Consider the following 20518-nt stretch of genomic DNA (forward strand, 5'->3'; position numbering starts at 1 on the left):
ATAGATGCAACAAGTCTCACAGAAAACTGGCTGAACACTGGCAGAAGACCTTGGACACCAGAAAGGACTATAAAGAACCCTGCATACGTAGGATGAATAAAAGAAAAGAGAAAGAGGAGGAGAATAAAAGGGGGTGGGACCTGCACCCCAGGGCAGGGGAGCTGAAGCAGAGGAGAGATTCCCAGATTCAGGGAAACCCCCCTTATCTGATGGGGAAATCCCCTCTCCCATGGAGAATTTGGTGGGGACATAAGGGAGGCATTTGGGGCTTTTAAAAGAGGGTGAAGCAGCCAATCTGTGGCAGACAGGACAGAGTGAGAAACACACAGATGGTCTGTTCCACAGCCCTCTGTGTCCTGGACTGAGATGTGTTCACAGGAGTGCAGGGGGTCTGGGAGCTGGAGCATGGGGACTGGAGAACAGGCCTAGGGTGAGAACAGCTGTTGGCTGTGGGGAGACAGACTGAGGGGTTTGGAGGGAAGAAATCCACAGCACAGAATGCCTACCAGGGAAGATTGGGCTACCATGGAAGCAGGGCACTACTCCTGAGTCACATACAGGGGGAGGAGCCACTGTTGCAGCCTCTCTCTCAGAGCCTGCAACAAACAATAAAGGAAGCCCCCTCTAGGCCTGGCTGTTGAGCACCAGTCGACAAGTATAAAAAAAAGCCCCCTGAAGGGCTTGCCCAGAACCAAAAAGAAGTCTGGCCAGGGCAGGTCAACACTAGGGCCACTCCTCTTAACACCTGTGCCTGCCAGTTTCCCTGTGCAATTGGCACTGAAACCAGGGCTCCCACAATCCAAGCAGGGCACTATTGCTGACTCACACACAGGGGGAGGAGCCACTATCATAGCATCTCCCTCCCCACATGCTGGTGCCTGCAAACAATAAAGGAAGCCCTCTCCAGGGCTGGCTGTCACCCACCAGTCACAGAGTAAAACAAAAAGCCCCCTGAGGGCTAGTCTTCATGCACCTTATGCCGGGCACCAGTAAAGACCCTCACTAGGGCCAGATTTCCTACACCCACAGCCACTGGCATCCCTGCACATTTGGCATCATTTCAGGGTCTCCCACAATCCAGGCAGGATGCTACTGATGACACACACAGGGAGAGGAGCTGCTATCATAGCTTCTCTCTCCTTACATGATGGCACCTGTGCATGAATGATAAAGTAAGCCCTCACTGAGGGCTCCAAGAGCTCCAAGGAGGCTCAAGACCAGACTCCTGTGGTTGGACCACACTCAGAGGTGGGGACAAAACCAAAGCTGAATGCCAGGCACAGGGGAACTAAGGAAGAGGATCAAAAGTCTTTCCATCAGCTGTACAAGCTGCAGATTAAATCCCCACAATAAGCTAGGTAGACTCTGTGTCTTTGGAATATCTGAGTAGATGATGAATGTTCCCACAAATGAAAAAAGTCTAGCTCTGGCAGTTGTGGACTTTGGGAGCAAGCACACAGAGGAATTGGGCCAGATCAGCACCCAAGTGAACCCCACAGGGCCCGCAGCATGTCCAGAGTCCAACCCAGAGGCAGAGGAGAGCCTCTTGGGGAGGCAAAGGTGGCCTGTGGCTCAAGGCATGTACAAGGACACTTACGGCTCAGACCCCAAGGAAACAATTATTATTATTAATTCTATTGTTTTGAGTCATTCAGGTGTCAGTTCTGGCTTTTTTTTCTTTTCTTTTTTAATTACTCTTTTAGTCTTATGGGATCTTCATGTTTTATAACATATTTTTTATTCTATTTTTTACTTTTTATTTTTATTCTTTTTATATATTTCTATTTCTAGATGGCTTTTCTGTTGTACTGTCTCTTCCTGTATCTTTTTTCTTCTTTTTCTTTAATACATTTTTTCTTTCACTTTTTATATTTTGATTTATACTTTGCTTTTCTGCTGTTCTGTGTATTATCCCTTTTTATTTTGTATTACTTGATCTTATTTTATTTTTAAACACTGTTATCAATCTGTTCTGTTTCCTTGCTTTATTCTTCATTTTTGTTTTTAGGTTTTGTCCTTATCTTATTTCTAATTCCAATTGTTCAATTTCATTTTGGGGATCTTCAATCTATCTGGTTGTTCTCTTGCTCTTTGATATATTTGGTCCTTCTTTCTATTTGGAACTTGTTATATTTGGCACTTGTTTTTACCATTTCTCTGGGGTTTAGTTTGTCATCTTTCTTTCTTTCTTTTTTCTTTTAATTTCTCTTCCTTTTTAAAATTTTTGATATATTTCCATTTCTACATTTCTCTTCTATTGTTGTCTTCTTGCCCATCCCCCTCCTTTTTTTTTTTTAATCTCTCTTGTCCGTTTGTTTTGTTTCTTTGCATCAGTCTCTACTTGGCACTCTGAGTTTGTTTTGTTTTTTGGGTTTTGAGTTTTTATTGGTTTTCTTTTTAATTGTCTGATTTTGTTCTGAGGTTCTTTTGTCTGGTTGTTCTAGTGCTTTATGTTTTATTGGGTTCTGTTTTTGTTTCTCTTGTGCATGTATGTGTTTCCTTGTTTCAGTATTTGCTTGATTTAATGTTTTACCATTAGTCTGGGGCTTGGTTAGTCTTTTTTAATCCCCTTTATTGCCAGGACAACTAACCTGTGGGGTCTTGATTCCCTAACAAGAAGTTGGGCCTGAGGCTCTGGGGTGGGAGTACTGAGTTGAGGATGCTGGACCACTAGAGAATCCCTGGCTACAGGAATATTAATCATACAGAGCTCTCATGGAGGCCTCTATTAGAGTCTAAGACCTGGCTCTATCTGACTGCCTGCAACTGCCAGTGCTGGATGCCTCACACCAAACTACAAACAAGAAAGGAACACAAACCAACCCATCAGCACACAGACTGCTTAAAGTCATAATAAGCTCAAAGATACCTGAAAACACACCACCTGACATAGCCCTGCCCATCAGAGGGAAAAGACTCAGATCCACCCATCAGAATGTAGGCACCAGTCCCTCCCATCAGGAAGCCTATTAAAGACACTGGACAAACCCCACCACAGGAGACAGAGAACAGAAGCAAGAGGAATTACTACCGGACAGCCTAGGCAAAGGAGACCTCAAATAGTGTAAATTAGACAAAATGAGAAAACAGAGAAATATCTTGCAGGGAAAGGAGAAAGATAAAAATCTACAACACCAGATAAATGAAGAAGAAATAGGCAAATTGCCTGAAAAGGAATTCAAAGCAATGATAGTAAAGATGATCCAAAATCTCAAAAACAAAATAAAGAAAAAGCAAGAAACATTTAACAAGGACCTAGAAAAACTAAAGAGCAAACAGTAATGAACAACACAATAACTGAAATTAAAAATACTCTAGATGGAATCAACAGCAGAATAACTAAGGCAGAAGAATGAGTAAGTGAGTTGGAAGATAGAATGGTGGAAATAACTGCCACAGAGCAGAATAAAGAAAAAAGAATAAAAAGAATGGAAGACAGTGTCAGAGACCTCAGTGACAACATTAAGCAAACCAATATTCGAATAATAGGCCTCCCAGAAGAAAAAGAAAAAAAAAAGGGTCTGAGAAAATATTTGAAGAGATGATAGTGGAAAAATTCCCCAACATGGGAAAGGAAATAGTCAATCAAGTCCAAGAATTGCAGAGAGTCCCATACAGAATAAACCCAAGCAGGAGAAGAATCAAGATGGCAGAGTAGGAGGATGTGCGTTCACTCCCTCTTGCAAGAGCACTGGAATTACAACCAACTGCTGAACAACCATCGAAAGAAAGACACTGGAACTCACCAAAAAAAACCACCCCACATCCAGAGAAAAAGGAGAAGCTGCAATGAGATGGTAGGAGGGGCGCAATCACGTTAAAATCAAATCCCATAAATGCTGGGTGGGTGACTCACAAGTTGGAGGACAGTTATACTGCAGAAGTCCTGAGGGTCCTGAGCCCCACATCAGGCTTCCCAACCTGGGGGTCCAGCAACAGGAGGAGGAATCCCTAGAGAATAAGACTTTGAAAGCCAGAGGGATTTGATTGCAGAACCTCCACAGGACTGGGGGAAATGGAGACTCCACTCTTGGAGGGCACACAAAAAAGTGTGCTCACCAGGACCCAGGGGGAAGGAGCAGTGACCCCATAGGATACTGAACCAGACCTACCTGCTGGTGTTGGAGGTTGCCTGCAGAGGTGGGCGGCAGCTGTGGCTCACCAAGGAGACAGGGGCTCTGGCAGCAGAGGTCCTGAGAAGTGCTCATTGGCATGAGCCCTCCAAGAGTCCACCATTAGCCCCACCAAAGAGCCTGTAAGCTCCAGTGCTGGGTTGCCTCAGGCCAAAGGACCACCAGGGTGGGAACACAGCCCCAACCATTGGCAGACAAGCAGATTAAAGTGTCACTGAGCTCCACCCATGAAATCAGATTGAAGTTTTACTGAGCTCTGCCCACCCAGCCCAACCCATCATCAGTCCCATCCATCAGGAAGCACCCATGAGCCGCCTAGACAGCTTCCTCCACAAGAGGGCAGACAGCAGAATCAAGTTGTATCAGCACTATTTCAACTTGTGGAATTGAAAACCACAGCCACAGAAATATAGAGAAAATGAAAAGGCAAAAGACTTTGTACCAGATGAAGGGACAAGATAAAACACCAGAAAAACAACTAAATGAAGAGGAGATAGGCACTTCCAGAAAAAGAATTCAGAATAATGATGGTAAAGATGATCCAGGACTTTGAAAAAAGATTGGATGCAAAGATCAAAAAGTTGCAAGAAAAGTTTACCAAAGACCTAGAAGAATTAAAGAACAAACAAACAGAGATATGCAACACAATAACGGAAATGAAAAATACACTAGAAGGAACCAATAGCAGATTAACTGAGGCAGAAGGACGAATAAGTGACCTGGAAGATGGAATGGTGATCATCACTGATGCAGAAAAAAATAAAGAAAAAAGAATAAAAAGAGATGAAGACAGCCTAAGAGACCTCTGGGACAATGTTAAACGCACCAACATTCACATTATAGGGGTCCCAGAAGGAGAAGAGAGAGAGAAAGGACCTGAGAAAATACTGGAAGAGATTATAGTTGAAAACTTCCCTAACATGGGAAAGGAAATAGCTACCCAAGTCCAGGAAGTGCAGAGAGTCCCAGGCAGAATAAACCCAAGGAGAAACACACCAAGACACATATTAATCAAATTAACAAAAATTAAACACAAAGAAAAAATTTTAAAAGCAGCAAGGGAAAAATAACAAACATAAAAGGGAATCCCCATAAGATTAACAGCTGATCTTTCTGCAGAAACTCTGCAGGCCAGAAGGGAGTGGCAGGATATATTTAAAGTATTGAAAAGGAAAGACCTACAGCCAAGGATACTCTACCCAGCAAGAATCTCATTCAGATTCAACATAGAAATCAAAAGCTTTACAGACAAACAAAAGGTAAGAGAATTCAGCACCACCAAACCAACTTTATAACAATTGCTAAAGAAACTTCCCTAGGCAGAAAACACAAGAAAAGGAAAAGACCTACAAAAACAAACACTAAACAATTTTTTAAAAATGGTATTAGGAACATACATATCAATAATTACCTGAAATGTAAATAGATTAAATGCTCCAACCAAAAGACACAGACTGGCTGAATGGACACAAAAACAAGACCCATATATATGCTGTCTACAACAGACCCTTCAGACCTAAGTTCACATGCACACAAAGTGAGGGGATGGGAAAATATATTCTATATAGGCAAATGGAAGTCAAAAGAAAGCTGGAGTGGCAATACTCATATCCAAAAAGTTGGACTTTAAAGTAAAGATTATTACAAAAGACAAGGAAGGACACTACATAATGATCAAGGGATCAATCCAAGAAGAGGATATAACAATTACAAATATCTATGCACCCAACGTAGGAGCACCTCAATACATAAGGCAAATGCTAACAACCATAAAAGAGGAAATCAACAGTGACACAATAATAGTAGGAGACTTTAACATGCCACTTACACCAATGGACAGATTATCCAAATAGAAAATAAATAAGGTAACACCAGCTTTAAATGACACATTAGACCACATGGACTTGATTGATATTTATAGGACATCCCATGCAAAAACTACAGAATACGTGTTATTCTCAAGTGCACATGGAACATTCTCCAGGAAAGATCACACCTAGGGTCACAAAGTAAGCTTCAGTAAATTTAAGAAAATTGAAATCATATCAAGCATCTTTTCCAACCACAATGCTATGAGACTAGATATCAATTACAGGAAAAAGAAAACTGTAAAAATACAAACACATGGAGGCTAAACAATTCACTATTAAAGAATCAAAAGATCACTGAAAGAAATCAAGGTGGAAATCAAAAAATACCTAGAAACAAATGACAATGAAAACATGATGACCCAAAACCTAAGGGATGCAGCAAAAGCAGTTCTAAGAGGAAAGTTTATGGCAATACAATCCTACCTCAAGAAAAATAGAAAAATATTGAATAAATAACCTAATTTACACCTAAAACAATTAGAGACACAAGAATAAAAAAAAACCCAAAGTTAGCACAAGGAAAGAAATCATAAAGATGAGATCAGAAATAAAAAAGAAATGAAGGAAACAGTAGCAAAGATCAATAAAACTAAGATCAATAAAGCTGGCTCTTTGAGAAGATAAAGCATTAGCAAGACTCATCAGGAAAAAAAGGCAGAGGCTCAAATCAATAAAATTAGGAATGAAAAAGGAGAAGTAACAACTGATACCATAGAAATACAAAGGATCCTGAGAAACTACTACAAGCAACTATATGCCAATAAAATGGACAACTTGGAAAAAAATGGATAAATTATTAGAAAAGTACAACCTTCCAAGACTGAACCAGGAAGAAAAATAAAATATGAACAGACCAATAACAAAGGCTAAAATTGAAACTGTGATTAAAAATCATCCAAAAAACAAAAGCCCAGAGCCAGGTGGCTTCACGAGTGAATTCTACCAAACATTTAGAGAAGAGCTAACACCTATCATTCTCAAACTCTTTCAAAATATAGCAGAAGGAGGAAGACTTCCAAACATTCTATGAGGCCACCATCACCCTGATACCAAAACCAGGCAAAGATGTCACAAAAAAAGAAAATTACAGGCCAATATCAGTGATGAATATAGAAGCAAAAATCCTCAACATAATACTAGCAAACAGAATCCAACAACACGTTAAAAAGATCATACACCATGATCAAGTGGGGTTTATCCCTGGAATGCAAGGATTCTTCAATATACACAAATCAATCAATGTGATACACCATATTAACAAATTGAAGGATAAAAACCATATGATGATCTCAATAGATGCAGAAAAAGTTTTTGACAAAATTCAACACCAATTTATGATAAAAAACTCTCCAGAAAGTGGGCATAGCAGGAAACTACCTCAACATAATAAAAGCCATATATGACAAACCGAAACAGCCAACATCATTCTCAGTGGTGAAAAACTGAAAGCATTCCCTTTATGAACAGGAACAAGACAAGGGTGCCCACTCTCATCACCACTATTCAACATAGTTTTGGAAGTTTTAGTCACAGCAATCAGAGAAGAAAAAGAAATAAAAGGAATCCAAATTGGAAAAGAGGAAATAAAATTGTCACTCTTTGCAGATGACATGATATTACACATAGAAAATCCTAATGATGCTACCAGAAAACTACTAGTGCTAATCAATGAATTTAGTAAAACAGCAGGATACAAAATTAATGCACAGAAATCTCTTGCATTCCTATGCACTAACAATGAAAATCAGAATGAGAAATTAAGGAAACAATCCCATTTACCATTGCAACAAAAACAATAAAATACCTAGGAATAAACCTAACTAAGGAGGCAAAAGACCTGTATGCAGAAAACGATAAGACATTGATTAAAGAAATCAGTGATGATTCAAACAGATGGAGAAATATACCATGTTCTTGGATTGGAAGAATTAACATTGTGAAAATGACTATCCTACCCAAAGCAATCTACAGATTCAACGCAATCCCTATCAAATTACCAATGGCATTTTTCACAGAACTGGAACATGAAATTTTACAATTTGTATGGAAACACAAAATACCCCAAATAGCCAAAGCAATCTTGAGAAGGAAAGACGGAGCTGGAGGAATCAGGCTCCCTGACTTCAGACTATACTACAAGCCTACAATGATCAAGACAGTATGGTACTGGCACAAAAATAGAAATATAGATCAATGGAACACAATAGAGAGCCCAGAAATAAACCCACACTCAAAGAGTCACCTTATCTTTCACAAAGGAGGCAAGAATATACAATGGAGAAAAGACAGCCTCTTCAATAAGTGGTGCTGAGAAAATTGGACAGCTACATGTAAAAGAATTAAAGCAGAACACTTTCTAACACCATACACAAAAATAAACTCAAAATGGATTAAAGACCTAAATGTAAGGCCAGACACTATAAAACTCTTAGAGGAAAACACAGGTAGAACACTCTATGACATAAATCAAAAAGCAAGATCCTTTTTGACCTACCTCCTAGAATAATGGAAATAAAATCAAAAATAAACAAATGGAAAAAATAAATAAATAAACAAATGGGACCTAATGAAATTTAAAAGCTTTTACACAGCAAAAGAAACCATAAATGAGACAAGAAGACAACCCTCAGAATAGGAGAAAATATTTGCCAATGAAGCAACTGACAAAGGATTAATCTCCAAAATACACAAGCAGCTCATGCAGCTCAATATCAAAAAAGAAACAACCCAAACCAAAAAGAGGCAGAAGACCTAAATAGACATTTCAGCAAAGAAGACTTGCCAATGGCTAACAAACACGTGGAAAGATGTCAACATCACTAATCATTAGAGAAATGCAGGTCAAAGCCACAATGAGGTATCACCTCACACTGGTCAGATTGGCTATTATCAAAAAAATGTAGAAACAACAAATGCTGGAGAGGGTGCGGAGAAAAGGGAACTGTCCTGCACTGTTGGTGGGAATGTAAATTGCAATAGGCAGTGTGGAAAATAGTGTGGAGGTTCAAAAAAACTAAAAATAGAACTACCATATGACCTAGTAATCCCACTACTGGGCATATACCTGAAGAAAACCATAATCCAAAAAATACATGTACCAGGATTTCCTAGGTGGTCCAGTGGTTAAGAATCTGCCTGCCAATGCAGGGGATCTGGGTTCAAGCCCTGCTCCGGGAGGATCCCACATGCCATGGAGCTACAAAACCCACGTGTCACAACTACAGATCCTGTGCTCTAAAGCCTGTGAGCCACAACTATTAAGCCCATTTGCTGCAACTACTGAAGCCCACACACCTAGAGCCCATGCTCCGCAACAAGAGAAGCCACCACAATGAGGAGCCTGCACACCACAATGAAGAGTAGCCCCCACTCGCTGCCACTAGAGAAAGCCTATGTGCAGCAGCAAAGACCCAATGCAGCCAATAAACAAATAAAATAAGTTTACAAAAAGGTACACATACCACAATGTTCATTGCACCACTATTTACAATAGCCAGGACATGGGAGCAACCTACATGCCCATCAACAGATGAATGGATAAAGTTGTGGCACATATATACAATGGAATAGTACTCAGACATAAAAAGGAATGAAATTGAGTTATTTGTAGTGAGTTGGATGGACATAGAGTCTGTCATACAGAGTGAAGTAAGCCAGAAAGAGAAAAGCAAATACCATATGCTAACACATATATATGGAATCTTAAAAAAATGGTACTGATGAACCGAGTAGCAAGGCAAGAATAAAGATGTAGATGTAGAGAATGGACTTGAGGACACGGGGGTGGGGGGAAGGGGAAGCTGGGATGAAGTGAGAGAGTAACATTGACATACATATACACTACCAAATGTAAAATAGATAGCTAGTGGGAAGCTGCTGCATAACACAGGGAGATCAGCTGAATGATTAGTGATGATGTAGAATGGTGAGATAGGAAGGATGGGAAGGAGGCTTAAGAGGGAGGGGATATGGGGATATTTGTGTTAATACAGCTGATTCACTTTGCTGTACAACAGAAACTGGCACTACAGTATAAAGCAATTATACTCCAATAAAGATCTGGAAGAAAAAAAAAACAGGGAGTTAGCAAGCACTGCCCAAAGGAAGTGAGTTCTCCAGAAAATAACTTCCGCAATGGCCAAGGAGACGCTCTGCAAGAATTCCCCATTGGTGGATGATGCCCAAAGGTGGAGCACACTCCAGTGCTTTCTGGCCAACTGTGACTCTGATTCTTCACAGCGTGAGGATAAACAGATTCACAGATGTCACATCAGATGGGCACAACACAGCAATTTTAAACACAGTTGTGTCTCAATCACTATCCTTGGCATGAGGGGTCTGCCACTCTGTAGCCTCTTAGGAATCATTTTTGCTTCCTGCAAAATGAACTGCAGAGTTCAGAATAGCAAGAGAATCAAATGGAAAAATGCTATCACTGCACAACCTGTCAGAGTGACTATGAGGACACTCCAGGACAGGAGACACCCCAAGACCCAGTTGAAATGCCAGTGTGGCCAAGTCACCCTGCTGCTTCTGGAAGAGACTCAAGAGACCATAACCATTGTCCCCTCTTACTGAATGGGCCCCACCTTCAGCCTCTGCTCAAGGAGGAAATATGGGTCTGCTTGTTGCCTGGGAGTAGTTGTTTTGTGCACCTGAGTGGGGATCTTTCTCCAAAGGTTGCCCATCAATAAGTTATAAGCTACCTCCAAGCTGGTCTGTTCATAAGGACCTGACACAAGTAATGAGTTAATTTTCTAAAGCAATCAGAATGGTTCCTTCTGGAATTTGGGCTAAGAGTCCAGTTCAGAAGCAAGAGAACAAGAACAGTTGCCATGAGATGACGAGAGAGGTTCATCCTAAATGGTCCCCCAATTTCAGTTCACAAATGTTCCTGCCACAATTCCTCCTGAATTCAGGTTCTCTGCCCCATGTAAGTTCAACCTCCACCAGGACCACTGGAGCCACATTTCCAGGAAAGGGAAACCCACTCTTGACTTGGACTTTAGGTAGGTTAGAAGTCTTCCTTGCCTAAAATGCCACTCCCACGGCACAGACAGAGGGATAAAGAGCTTCCCATCCCTAGCCGTTGCAAATCCTAACAGACAGACAGACCCAGCATTCAGTGCACAGAGAACTGTAGAACAAACCCACCATGGCAATCAGGTGATACGGTCTAAGCCCTTAGAAGCCAGGCCAGGGGCACGTGCAAAAGTAAAGAAAGCCAAGACCCAGCTCTGATGCTCCACAAGAAAGAGGTTAGCATTCAGCACCTCCAGACCAGGTGGGGAGTATGTGGAAGGTGAAAGGGCCTCAGGAGAATTCCAACATGCCACATATATTCCTTATATTCTGTGTGCCCTGATTTGCAATGGGGATGGTCCAAATTTATGCCTGTCATTCCAGCATAATTTTATTCTTAGAATTGTTCCAGTTAAGGTGATTAGTTATGGTCCCCCTTCTTAGAGCAGATTGGCAGGTTCTTTGTAGGAGTAGGAAGTGTATTAGTTACTTACTGTTGCCTAACAAATTATCCCAAAACCTAGCAGCTTAAAACAACAAGCAAGGAATTTCTGAATGTCCAGTGGTTAGGACTCCATACTTCCACTGCAGAGGGCACGGGTTTGATCTCTGGTTGGGGAACTAAGATCCTGCATGCTGCACAGCATGGCCAAAAAACAAAAACAAACAAACAAAAAAGCATAAACAAGCAAGTAGAATCTCACAGTTTCTGCAGGTCAGGAATTCAGGCATGGCTTATCTAGGCATCTCAGTCTCACAGTTAAGCTATTGGTTTCATTTTGTCGTCTCATCTGAATACTCAGCTGTGGTGACAGGAGGTGGAGCAGCTCAGCCCCAGGGTCACTCACCTGTGTGTTGGCAAGCTTCACTTCCTCCCGGGCTGCTTGACTGCAGCCTCAGTTCCATATCCAGGCTCATGGGCCTCTCCACAGGGTTGCTCACAAGGAAGCCGGGAACCCCAGTGCAAGTGATCTAAGACTGAGAAAGAGAGGGACAGGGAAAGACAGGAAGGAGAGCCCAAGACAGCCACAGCTTTCTTATGACCTAATCTTGGGAGTGACATCCCGTCATTCTGTCATAGTCTATTCTTTAGAAATCGATCACCAGGTCCAGCCCACACTCAAAGGGAAGAGATTACATGAGGGCCTGGCACCAGGAAGCAAGGTATGGGGACCACATAAGAAGCTGCCAACCACAGTGACTACCGGCTGTAAGTCCTTTGTAGCCCTGCGTTGTCCCCCCCATGATGGTTCTCACCCATTTCTTTTTTTTTTTTAATAAATTTATTTATTTATTTATTTATTTATTGGCTGTGTTGGGTCTTCGTTGCTGCACATGGGCTTTTTCTAGTTGCAGTGAGCAGGGGCTACTCTTCGTTGTGGTGCATGGGCTCCTCATTGCCGTGGCTTCTCTTGTTGCAGAGCATGGGCTCTAGGTGCATGGGCTTCAGTAGTTGTGGCACATGGGCTCAATTGTTGTGGCTCACAGGCTCTAAAGCACAGGTTCAGTAGTTGTGGCGCATGGGCCTAGTTGCTCCGCAGCATGTGGAATCCTCCTGGAGCAGGGATCGAACCCATGTCCCCTGCATTAGCAGACAGATTCTTAACCACTGTGCCACCTAGGAAGTCCTCTCACCCATTTCTGTTCTGTCTCATTGCTATCCCTTCCAGAGCTCAGGATTGAAGGAGTCCCTCCAAAGACTGCTAAGACATAGATGGTGGACACTATCTGGCTATTGGAGAGACTGAGGCAGTGTGGCATCACACCCCAGAGTGGACACTGAAGTTGGACTACCAGGTTCACATCCCAGCTCCTCACTGTGACCTGTGTGACCTGACCTTGAGCACGTTATTTATCTTCTCTCTGCCCTGGCTGTCCATTGTGGTAGTTAATAGCACCTATTTTTCAGAACCGTGGTGAGAATTGATGAACCTATGACACGTAAGATGCTTAGAGTTCTCAGCTCATAGGAAGCACTCAGTAAATGTTGATTCTCATCCTCATCATTATGGAGAACTTCTAACCCTCAAGTTAGAAGAGGAGGGAGCAGCACACCCTAACGCACAGGGTCTCTGTGAGGCCAATTTCCACTTGAATGTCCGCACTGCCCTCAGTAGCTCTACATTTCCCCTACAAACCCGATGACCCCTTTTCTGGGCCTTTGTCTCCACAGAAATGGTCCCAGAAGCTTGTCCTCTGTCCAGGCCCCAATCTCTCTGCTAAGTTTCCTGAGATAAGCCTCCAACCATCCATCCCCCAGCCTCTTTCTCCCTTTTCCTCTTCCCCGGCCCTCTCTAAACCCACAGTTCCCAGACCTGCAGTTTGCTCTCAACCTCTCACTATGTCTCTCCCCACCACAAAGACATAGACTCCTGATGCCCAGCTCTGAGCTAACAGCCTTCTCCAGGGTAGTGTGACAGAATCATAAATGATCACCCAGCCTCGAGAAGGCCCAGCGCCGTTGGTCTTTCTCTGGCAACATCGATGCACGTCAAATCATTCATCTGCATTTTATCAGTAAAGAGGTTGTAGCCACAGGAGCTCAGCTAACAGATAAGAAAACTGAGTCAATTTGTGAAGGGAATTTGTAAAGCAAAGAAACATGTGCTCCAAACCCAGAAAATCTGCATTCGAATCGTGGCCCTTCCTTTTACAGCCATGCAATCTGGAGCCCTGGTCTCCTCAGTCTTTGACCCTGTGGAAGGTGCACCTCACAGCTCTGCAGGAGGATTAACCAGGGCCATGCCACCAACACGCACACAAGCACAGGCAGCCCCTGAGCCTGTCAGCAGAGCCCCGGAGCGAGGGAAGACACGTCAACACGGACAATGAGTGCCTGGAGCTCCCTTGCGGGTAACATGGGGGTGTTAGTGTTAGAGCAGAGGTCAGAGGATGGAGAGCTGGCTCCAGGACTGTGACCTTGCCTGCTGGCAGTCTCTGACTGGGCTGCCAGGGAACCAGGCTTCCTGCCCCTGTGACGTCTGCAAGCCTCCCACAGGTACAGGGCCAGGGTGCTTCCCTTTGCTTTTTGCTTTTAGTTAGTTATTTATTTTTTTATTCTAAGAACAACCTGTTTGGATATATAAAATCTAACTTTCCCTCTTGTTCTGGCCCCTCTTCAGGAGCACTGTGGGCCTGCTTGAGCAATAAAATCCATCAGAGGCCCAAGTCTGTCCCCTGTGCTTGTGACCAGGGCGGCTCCTTCATTTTCAGGAAACAGGGCTTCCGGGCTTCCATTCCTTATGGACCAGTTTGAGTGGACAGCTTGACCACCTGTGACACCACTTGTGGACAGGGGCAGCCCCCCGCCATCAGACTCATGGATGGGGGGCAGCCCCCACCATCAGACTCATGGACGGGGCAGCCGCCACCATCAGACTCATAGACACGGTCAGCCGCCCATCAGACTCACGGAAGGGAGCAGCCCCCACCATCAGACTTACGGACAGGGCAGCCCCCACCACTGGACTCATGGACAGGGGCCATCCCTCACCACCAGGCAGACAACAAGCTGGAAAGACAGCAGTTGGAGAAAGGGAAGGTAATGCCCACCAGTTCCAGGATCATTGCCCATGCCAACCTTTTCCATCCAGCTGGCTGTTCTGAGCTGTGTGGATTATCCCTCTCTATTGGGAGGACACTGGGGCTCTGGGGGAAGTGACATGTCCAGAGCTGTACAGGTGGTAAGTGGCACATCTCACTCAGTGTGGTCTGAGCTCAGAGTCCATGCTGTGCTGACCAGGCTTTACTCAGCTGGGTCCAGGGTGGCATTTCCTAAAGCCACCCAGAGGTCCTCGTTCTGGGTGTGGGGGAAAGTGTTAACTGAGTCCAGTGATTTGCAGCCCACACACAACGCCACCCTCCTGAAGGCTCTAAAGGCACAGCCACATACTAGCCCCGGTGGCCCTCCAGGACTGAAGTCTGCTCAGATAGCTGTGCCTGACAACCAGGGCTCCAGGGACAAATCCCAGCTCTGCCTGTGTCAGCTGTGGGGCCCTAGCCATACTACTTTCCCTCTTCGTGCTTTAGTTTCATTCTCTGTAAAGTGGGGTAATAATTGTACCTGCTCCATGGAGACAGGGAGCAAATTAAGTGAACGAAATACGTACAGGCCTCGCAGCCATGCCCACGCTGTGTGGCATCTGGAGGCTGGCACGTGGGAACTCGTTACACTAATCTTGATGCTTTGAACATATGCTTGAAAATATTCACAATGTTAACATAGCCTTCAAAATGCTAAAACCATGCTTCTCATACAAATATAAACACTTTCCAAAGATTTCATTTAACTCATTAATTAATGTGAGAATCAGATGTTTAAAATGGTTTAAATGAAATTAACACAGATTTATATGCTCTACTGAAAAAAAAAACTCATTTGCATTGACACAAACAAGAATCATCTGTGTTGCTGTCAGGGTCTACAAGTTACTCTCTCCCCCTACAGAAACGTGAGTGGCCTGGCCAATAGGAAGTTAAAGCTGCATCCCATAGAAGGGGGCCCTCACCAGCGCTAACCGTGGCCAGCTCTCACTGAAGGAACACCCAGGAATCTATTTGAATCCAAGCCTGACAATTTTGCCTGATAATAAGAAGTTAATTTTTTCATCCTGTTTACCCACTACATCCTTCCTTAAACCTGACCTCCTTTCCCCATCACCCAGTGAGAATTACAAATTTCTAATAACTTATTATAGGCTATTGTCTCATGGTTAGTTGTTAATGTGCGTTTCCTCCATTAATGTTTAAGTTATATAAGGGTCATACCATTGTTTCCCACATAGTTTGTTGCACAAACATAGACTGTATTAAATTGATGTGGAAACAAAGCCTGCTGGCTTCAGTACCAGAGTCCTGCGTTCAAATCTGGATCTCCCACCTACTGGCTGGGTGACCTTGGGGAAATCTCTCAAGCCATCTAATTCTCCACTTTATCTGTAAAACAGGAATGGTGATAATAGTACCTACCTCACAAGGCTGCTGGGAGGATGACACATTTCAGTTATGTAAAGCCCTTAGAAGAGTGTAGGGCTGTAATAAATGCTCAATAAATGTCAGCTGTTAATCTTACTCTCTAGAAATTCTGAATTTAGCCTGAGTTTTTAACTGGGTTTATTTTTAAAAGAATCAAATCTATTTTCCCTTAAGCACTTTATATACAGAGAATGCAGTATGACAGGGACCCACGGAGAACACTTGGTCAAACCCCTTCCTCTACTGATGTGGAAACAAAGATTCTTGTGTACAGAGGAGCTTGACCAAGACCACACAGCTGACTGTGCTGGACCCAGGACAGGAGCCTGGTCTCCAGGTTCCCAGGGCCCTCCACTGCTCAGGACTCCCCTCCCCTGAGCAGAACACAGGCAGTGCCCTTAGTAGTACAGATAGTTTATTATCTGTCTGGGGCTTATATTTTTCCCCAGACCACAAACTGCTAAGAGGGCAGCAGGGAGATGGAGACAGTGACAGAGAAGCAATCTCGGCCTCTGTCAGCTGTAGAATCACTGCCAGAGGTCAAAACCACAGCTGCTGGCCAGGAGCAGGAAAACAAGCAGCAAGGAGAAAGGAAAAAGCAAGGTCTTCAGGTTCAAATAGATCTAGGAACAAATCCCCCTTCCAGCACGAGTGAGTTGAGAGATTGTGCCACTGCCATAGAATTATATTCAAGATGCTAAGTGAGGTTTTACTCCTCAGAGTTCTCTGTACCCCCAGCCCAGCTCTCAGCCTGACAACGGAGGGAAGCATCCCACAGGTAACAGGAGTTACTTTCTTGACTTAGGCATTTCAAAAACTTAAACTCAGGGAAGGAACAAGAAGTTCAGAAGAATATGAGAAAGTTCAGAGCAAATTCTCTCTCCCATAATAAAAATTATTTCCAAATTGAGGGAAGAGAGGAAACCAGAGGGAAAGGAGAGAGAGCTTGTTGTGGTGTCTCTGTGAAGGGCCACCTGTCCTGTCCACCCACACAGAGTTTGAGGGCAGAGCCCCGCACAGAGGGCAGGTGGAAGGGCCTTCTCATCCCATATCAAAAAGTTCCAGAGGACAGAAAGGAGGACCCAACTCATTCTATGAGGCAGCGAAAACTTGGATGTCCAAACCAGGCAAGAACAGTGAAAACAAAAGGAAATTTGTAGAATGATTTTACCTATGAACATGGGTGACCTAAAAATAATCATTCATTTTGACCAAACTGAGTCTATCCCAGAAGCACAAAGTTAGTCTAACAGCAGAAAATCAAAACAAAATCTACTAGATTAAAGGAGAAAAAAAATTCTTATTAAACGCAGGGGGAAGCATTTTATAAAATCCCTAAACCTATTTAGCATAAAACTTATCAAAATTGGAACAGAACGGAACTTCCTTGGCCCAAAAAGCTCACCTACCAAAAACCCCACAGCAAACATTATACTTCATTGTGACACATTCATAGATTCCCTTTTTAAAAAAATATATTTATTGATTTATTGATTTGGCTGTGTCGGGTCTTGGTTGCGGCACGTGGGATCTTCACTGCAGCATGAGGGATCTTTTGCTGCAGCATGTGGGCTCTTTGTTGCGATGCTCAGGCTTCTCTCTAGTTGTGGGCATGGGCTCTAGAGTGCACAGGCTCAGTAGCTGCGACATGCAGGCTTAGTTGCCCTGCAGCATGTGGGATCTTAGTTCCCTGAGCAGGGATGGAACCTGGGTCCCCTGAATTGGAAGGCAGATTCTTAACCACTGGACCACCAGGGAAGTCCCCCATAGCTTCCCCTTTAAAATCAGAAATAAGGTCAGGTTGCCACTATCCCCATTTCATATTCGATTTTATGCTATAGTCAAGGCAGAAAGGCAATAAAATGGAATTTAAAACTATACAGACTGAAAAGGAAGAAAGAAAACTATCTCTTTTGAAACTGGTATAACTGCCTTTAAAAGAAATCTTCAGATAAAGTTTTAGAAATACTAAGAGACTTTTTCAAAGTGGTGGTGAAAATATAAAAAAAAGAAAAATCAGTTGTACTTCTTTATACCAGCAACAAGCAGTTCAAAGTGTAATTTTTTATAAAATATATGCCATTCACAATAGAGATAAAACATATAAGATACATAGGGATAAATCTAACAAAAGATATTAAAGACATATAAAGAAAATCATAAAGGTATTAAAAGAACATAAAGACAGAACTAAATGGAGAGATATATACCATGTATATACCATGCTCATGAGCAGGAAGACTCAATATTACAAAGAGGTTGGTTTTCTCTAAACTGAACTTTAAATTCAATAAATTCCTATCAAAATCCCAATAGGGTTTTGAAGGAACTTGACAAGTTGATTCTAAAGTTTTTAGAAGAAGAACAGCAAAGGCCAAGGAATTCATGAAGCATTTGGAAGAGGAATTTGCCCCACCAGTTATCAGTTGTCAGTTCAGAGACATACAAAATGACCAGTGGAGCAGAATAGAGTTCAGAAAAAAGGCAAACCATCATGCAAATTTAGTAATTGACATAAGTAACACTACAGATTATTGGGGACTATTCAAAACATGGCATAAATAATTCTGTCCATTGTTTATTTATATGAGGAAAAACTGACATCTCTTTACTCTGAATGACTTAATTATTTAAATTATAAAGTCAAAATTTTAAAACTCTTCATTAAAAATTCAGAGAAGACCCTTCCCATGACTTTAGAGTAGGAAAGACTTTCTTAAGCCAGACCAACAGAGCATAAAATATAAAGGTAAATTTTACTGCATTAATACTAAAAAATTCTATCATCAAAAGATACCATAATGAAGGTGAAAAGACAAGATACAAATCTGGAAAAGATATTTGCAACACATTCAAGTGACAAATGATTAGTATTCAAAATATGCATAAAAAGAATTTATGTAAATCAAAACGATAAACAATCCAATAGAAAAATAAGCAAAAGACATAAGCTTTGCATAACAAAAGAAACACAAATAGCAAATAAACATATATAATCTTTATATATGTTCATAAGGAAAATAGAAATTTAGGTCACAATGAGATATCATTTTACCCCCACTAGATTGGCAAAATTTAGAAGTCTGATAATTCTGTGTGCTCAGATGTGGACCAAGGGACTGTCTTAAATGCACCAGAGGGCGAGTACATTAGTTCAACTGCTTTGGTAAACAAATTATCACCATCTGATAACGCTGAAAGCACCTTTATAATACTCAGCACTTTTTAAAAAGCAAAATAAAATGATATTGTTTAGAGACAGTATATATTTAATAAAACTATTTTAAACAAGGAAATAATAAACACAGATTTCAGGATGACGTTACCTCTGGGGAGTCTGAGGCTTAAGAAGGAAGACACATGGCTCTGGGAACATTCTAGGACTTGAGCATGAGGGAGGTGCAAAGGAAAGTGTTATATTGTCATTGTGCTCCATAGATTACATGTATGTCGCATGTTTTGTTTTGTATACTAGTAAATATAGTAAACAGTAATAGCACATAGTAAATATTCTTTTTAAGAAAAGGAAGAAAAATATTCCCAACAGGATTGCCAGTGCCCCCACTCTCTAGCTGTGAGGGACGCCACCCCCGTTCTCCCAGGGCAGAGTCCACGACTGGGCCCTTCCACCCCTGGACCCCAGACATGATGTCCGCTCTCCTCCTGCCTCTCCTTTCCCATATCACTTGATGGTTCTTCCTAGTCTCCCACTTCCAGAAGACGAACTTGGGCCTCCTTCCTCTCTGGCCACTCTCAGGTCTTTCTGGGGCTCAGTCTCCTGGCGAGCAAACCATCCTCACGAAAACTACCAAAGTGTGAGTCCAGTCGATGCTTCTCCCTGGGTCCATCCTGTTGTCCTGTGCATGCTGCTGTCTACTCTACACCCACGGCATTGAAACCATGCACCTCAGATTGGGACTTGAACCTGCATGCAGGGCCTTGAACCCAACCTAAATCCAGACTGGGACTCGAACACATGTGGCTGGGACTCGAACCCAGCCAAAACCCTGATTGGGACTTGAACCCATGAGACTAGGACTCAAACCCGGCCAAAACCTAAGATCTTCCAACTGAAACCACACACCTGGTTTCAGGACTTAATGAAGCTCAGGTTCTTGATGTCTCATCACAGAAAGAATTCAGTGAGAGGCAAAGTGATAGGTAAGAAGTTTCTTTAGAGATTTAGAGAGAAACACACTCCACAGACAGAGTGTGGGCCATCTCAGAAGGTGAGAAAGGCACCAGGACATGGGGGCTGTCAGTTTTTGTAAGGGAGGGTAATTTCATAGGCTAATGAGTGGGCAGAGCATTCCAGATTTGGGCCACCACCCACTTTTTGATCGCCACGGTCATCCTTGGAATTGTCATGGTGCCTGGAAGTTGACTTGTCAGCCATCTTGTACTCATTTGGGTCTAATCAGTTTATGCTATGTTCTCAGGCTATGTCATTCTTTCAAAGGTTGTGCCCCACCCCTTCCCTCCTATTTCAGCATCACAGCCCTGCACCCCAGAGTGGTC

This window comes from Hippopotamus amphibius, chromosome 8, assembly GCF_030028045.1.
Source record: "Hippopotamus amphibius kiboko isolate mHipAmp2 chromosome 8, mHipAmp2.hap2, whole genome shotgun sequence".
In the NCBI taxonomy this organism is placed as follows: Eukaryota; Metazoa; Chordata; class Mammalia; order Artiodactyla; family Hippopotamidae; genus Hippopotamus; species Hippopotamus amphibius.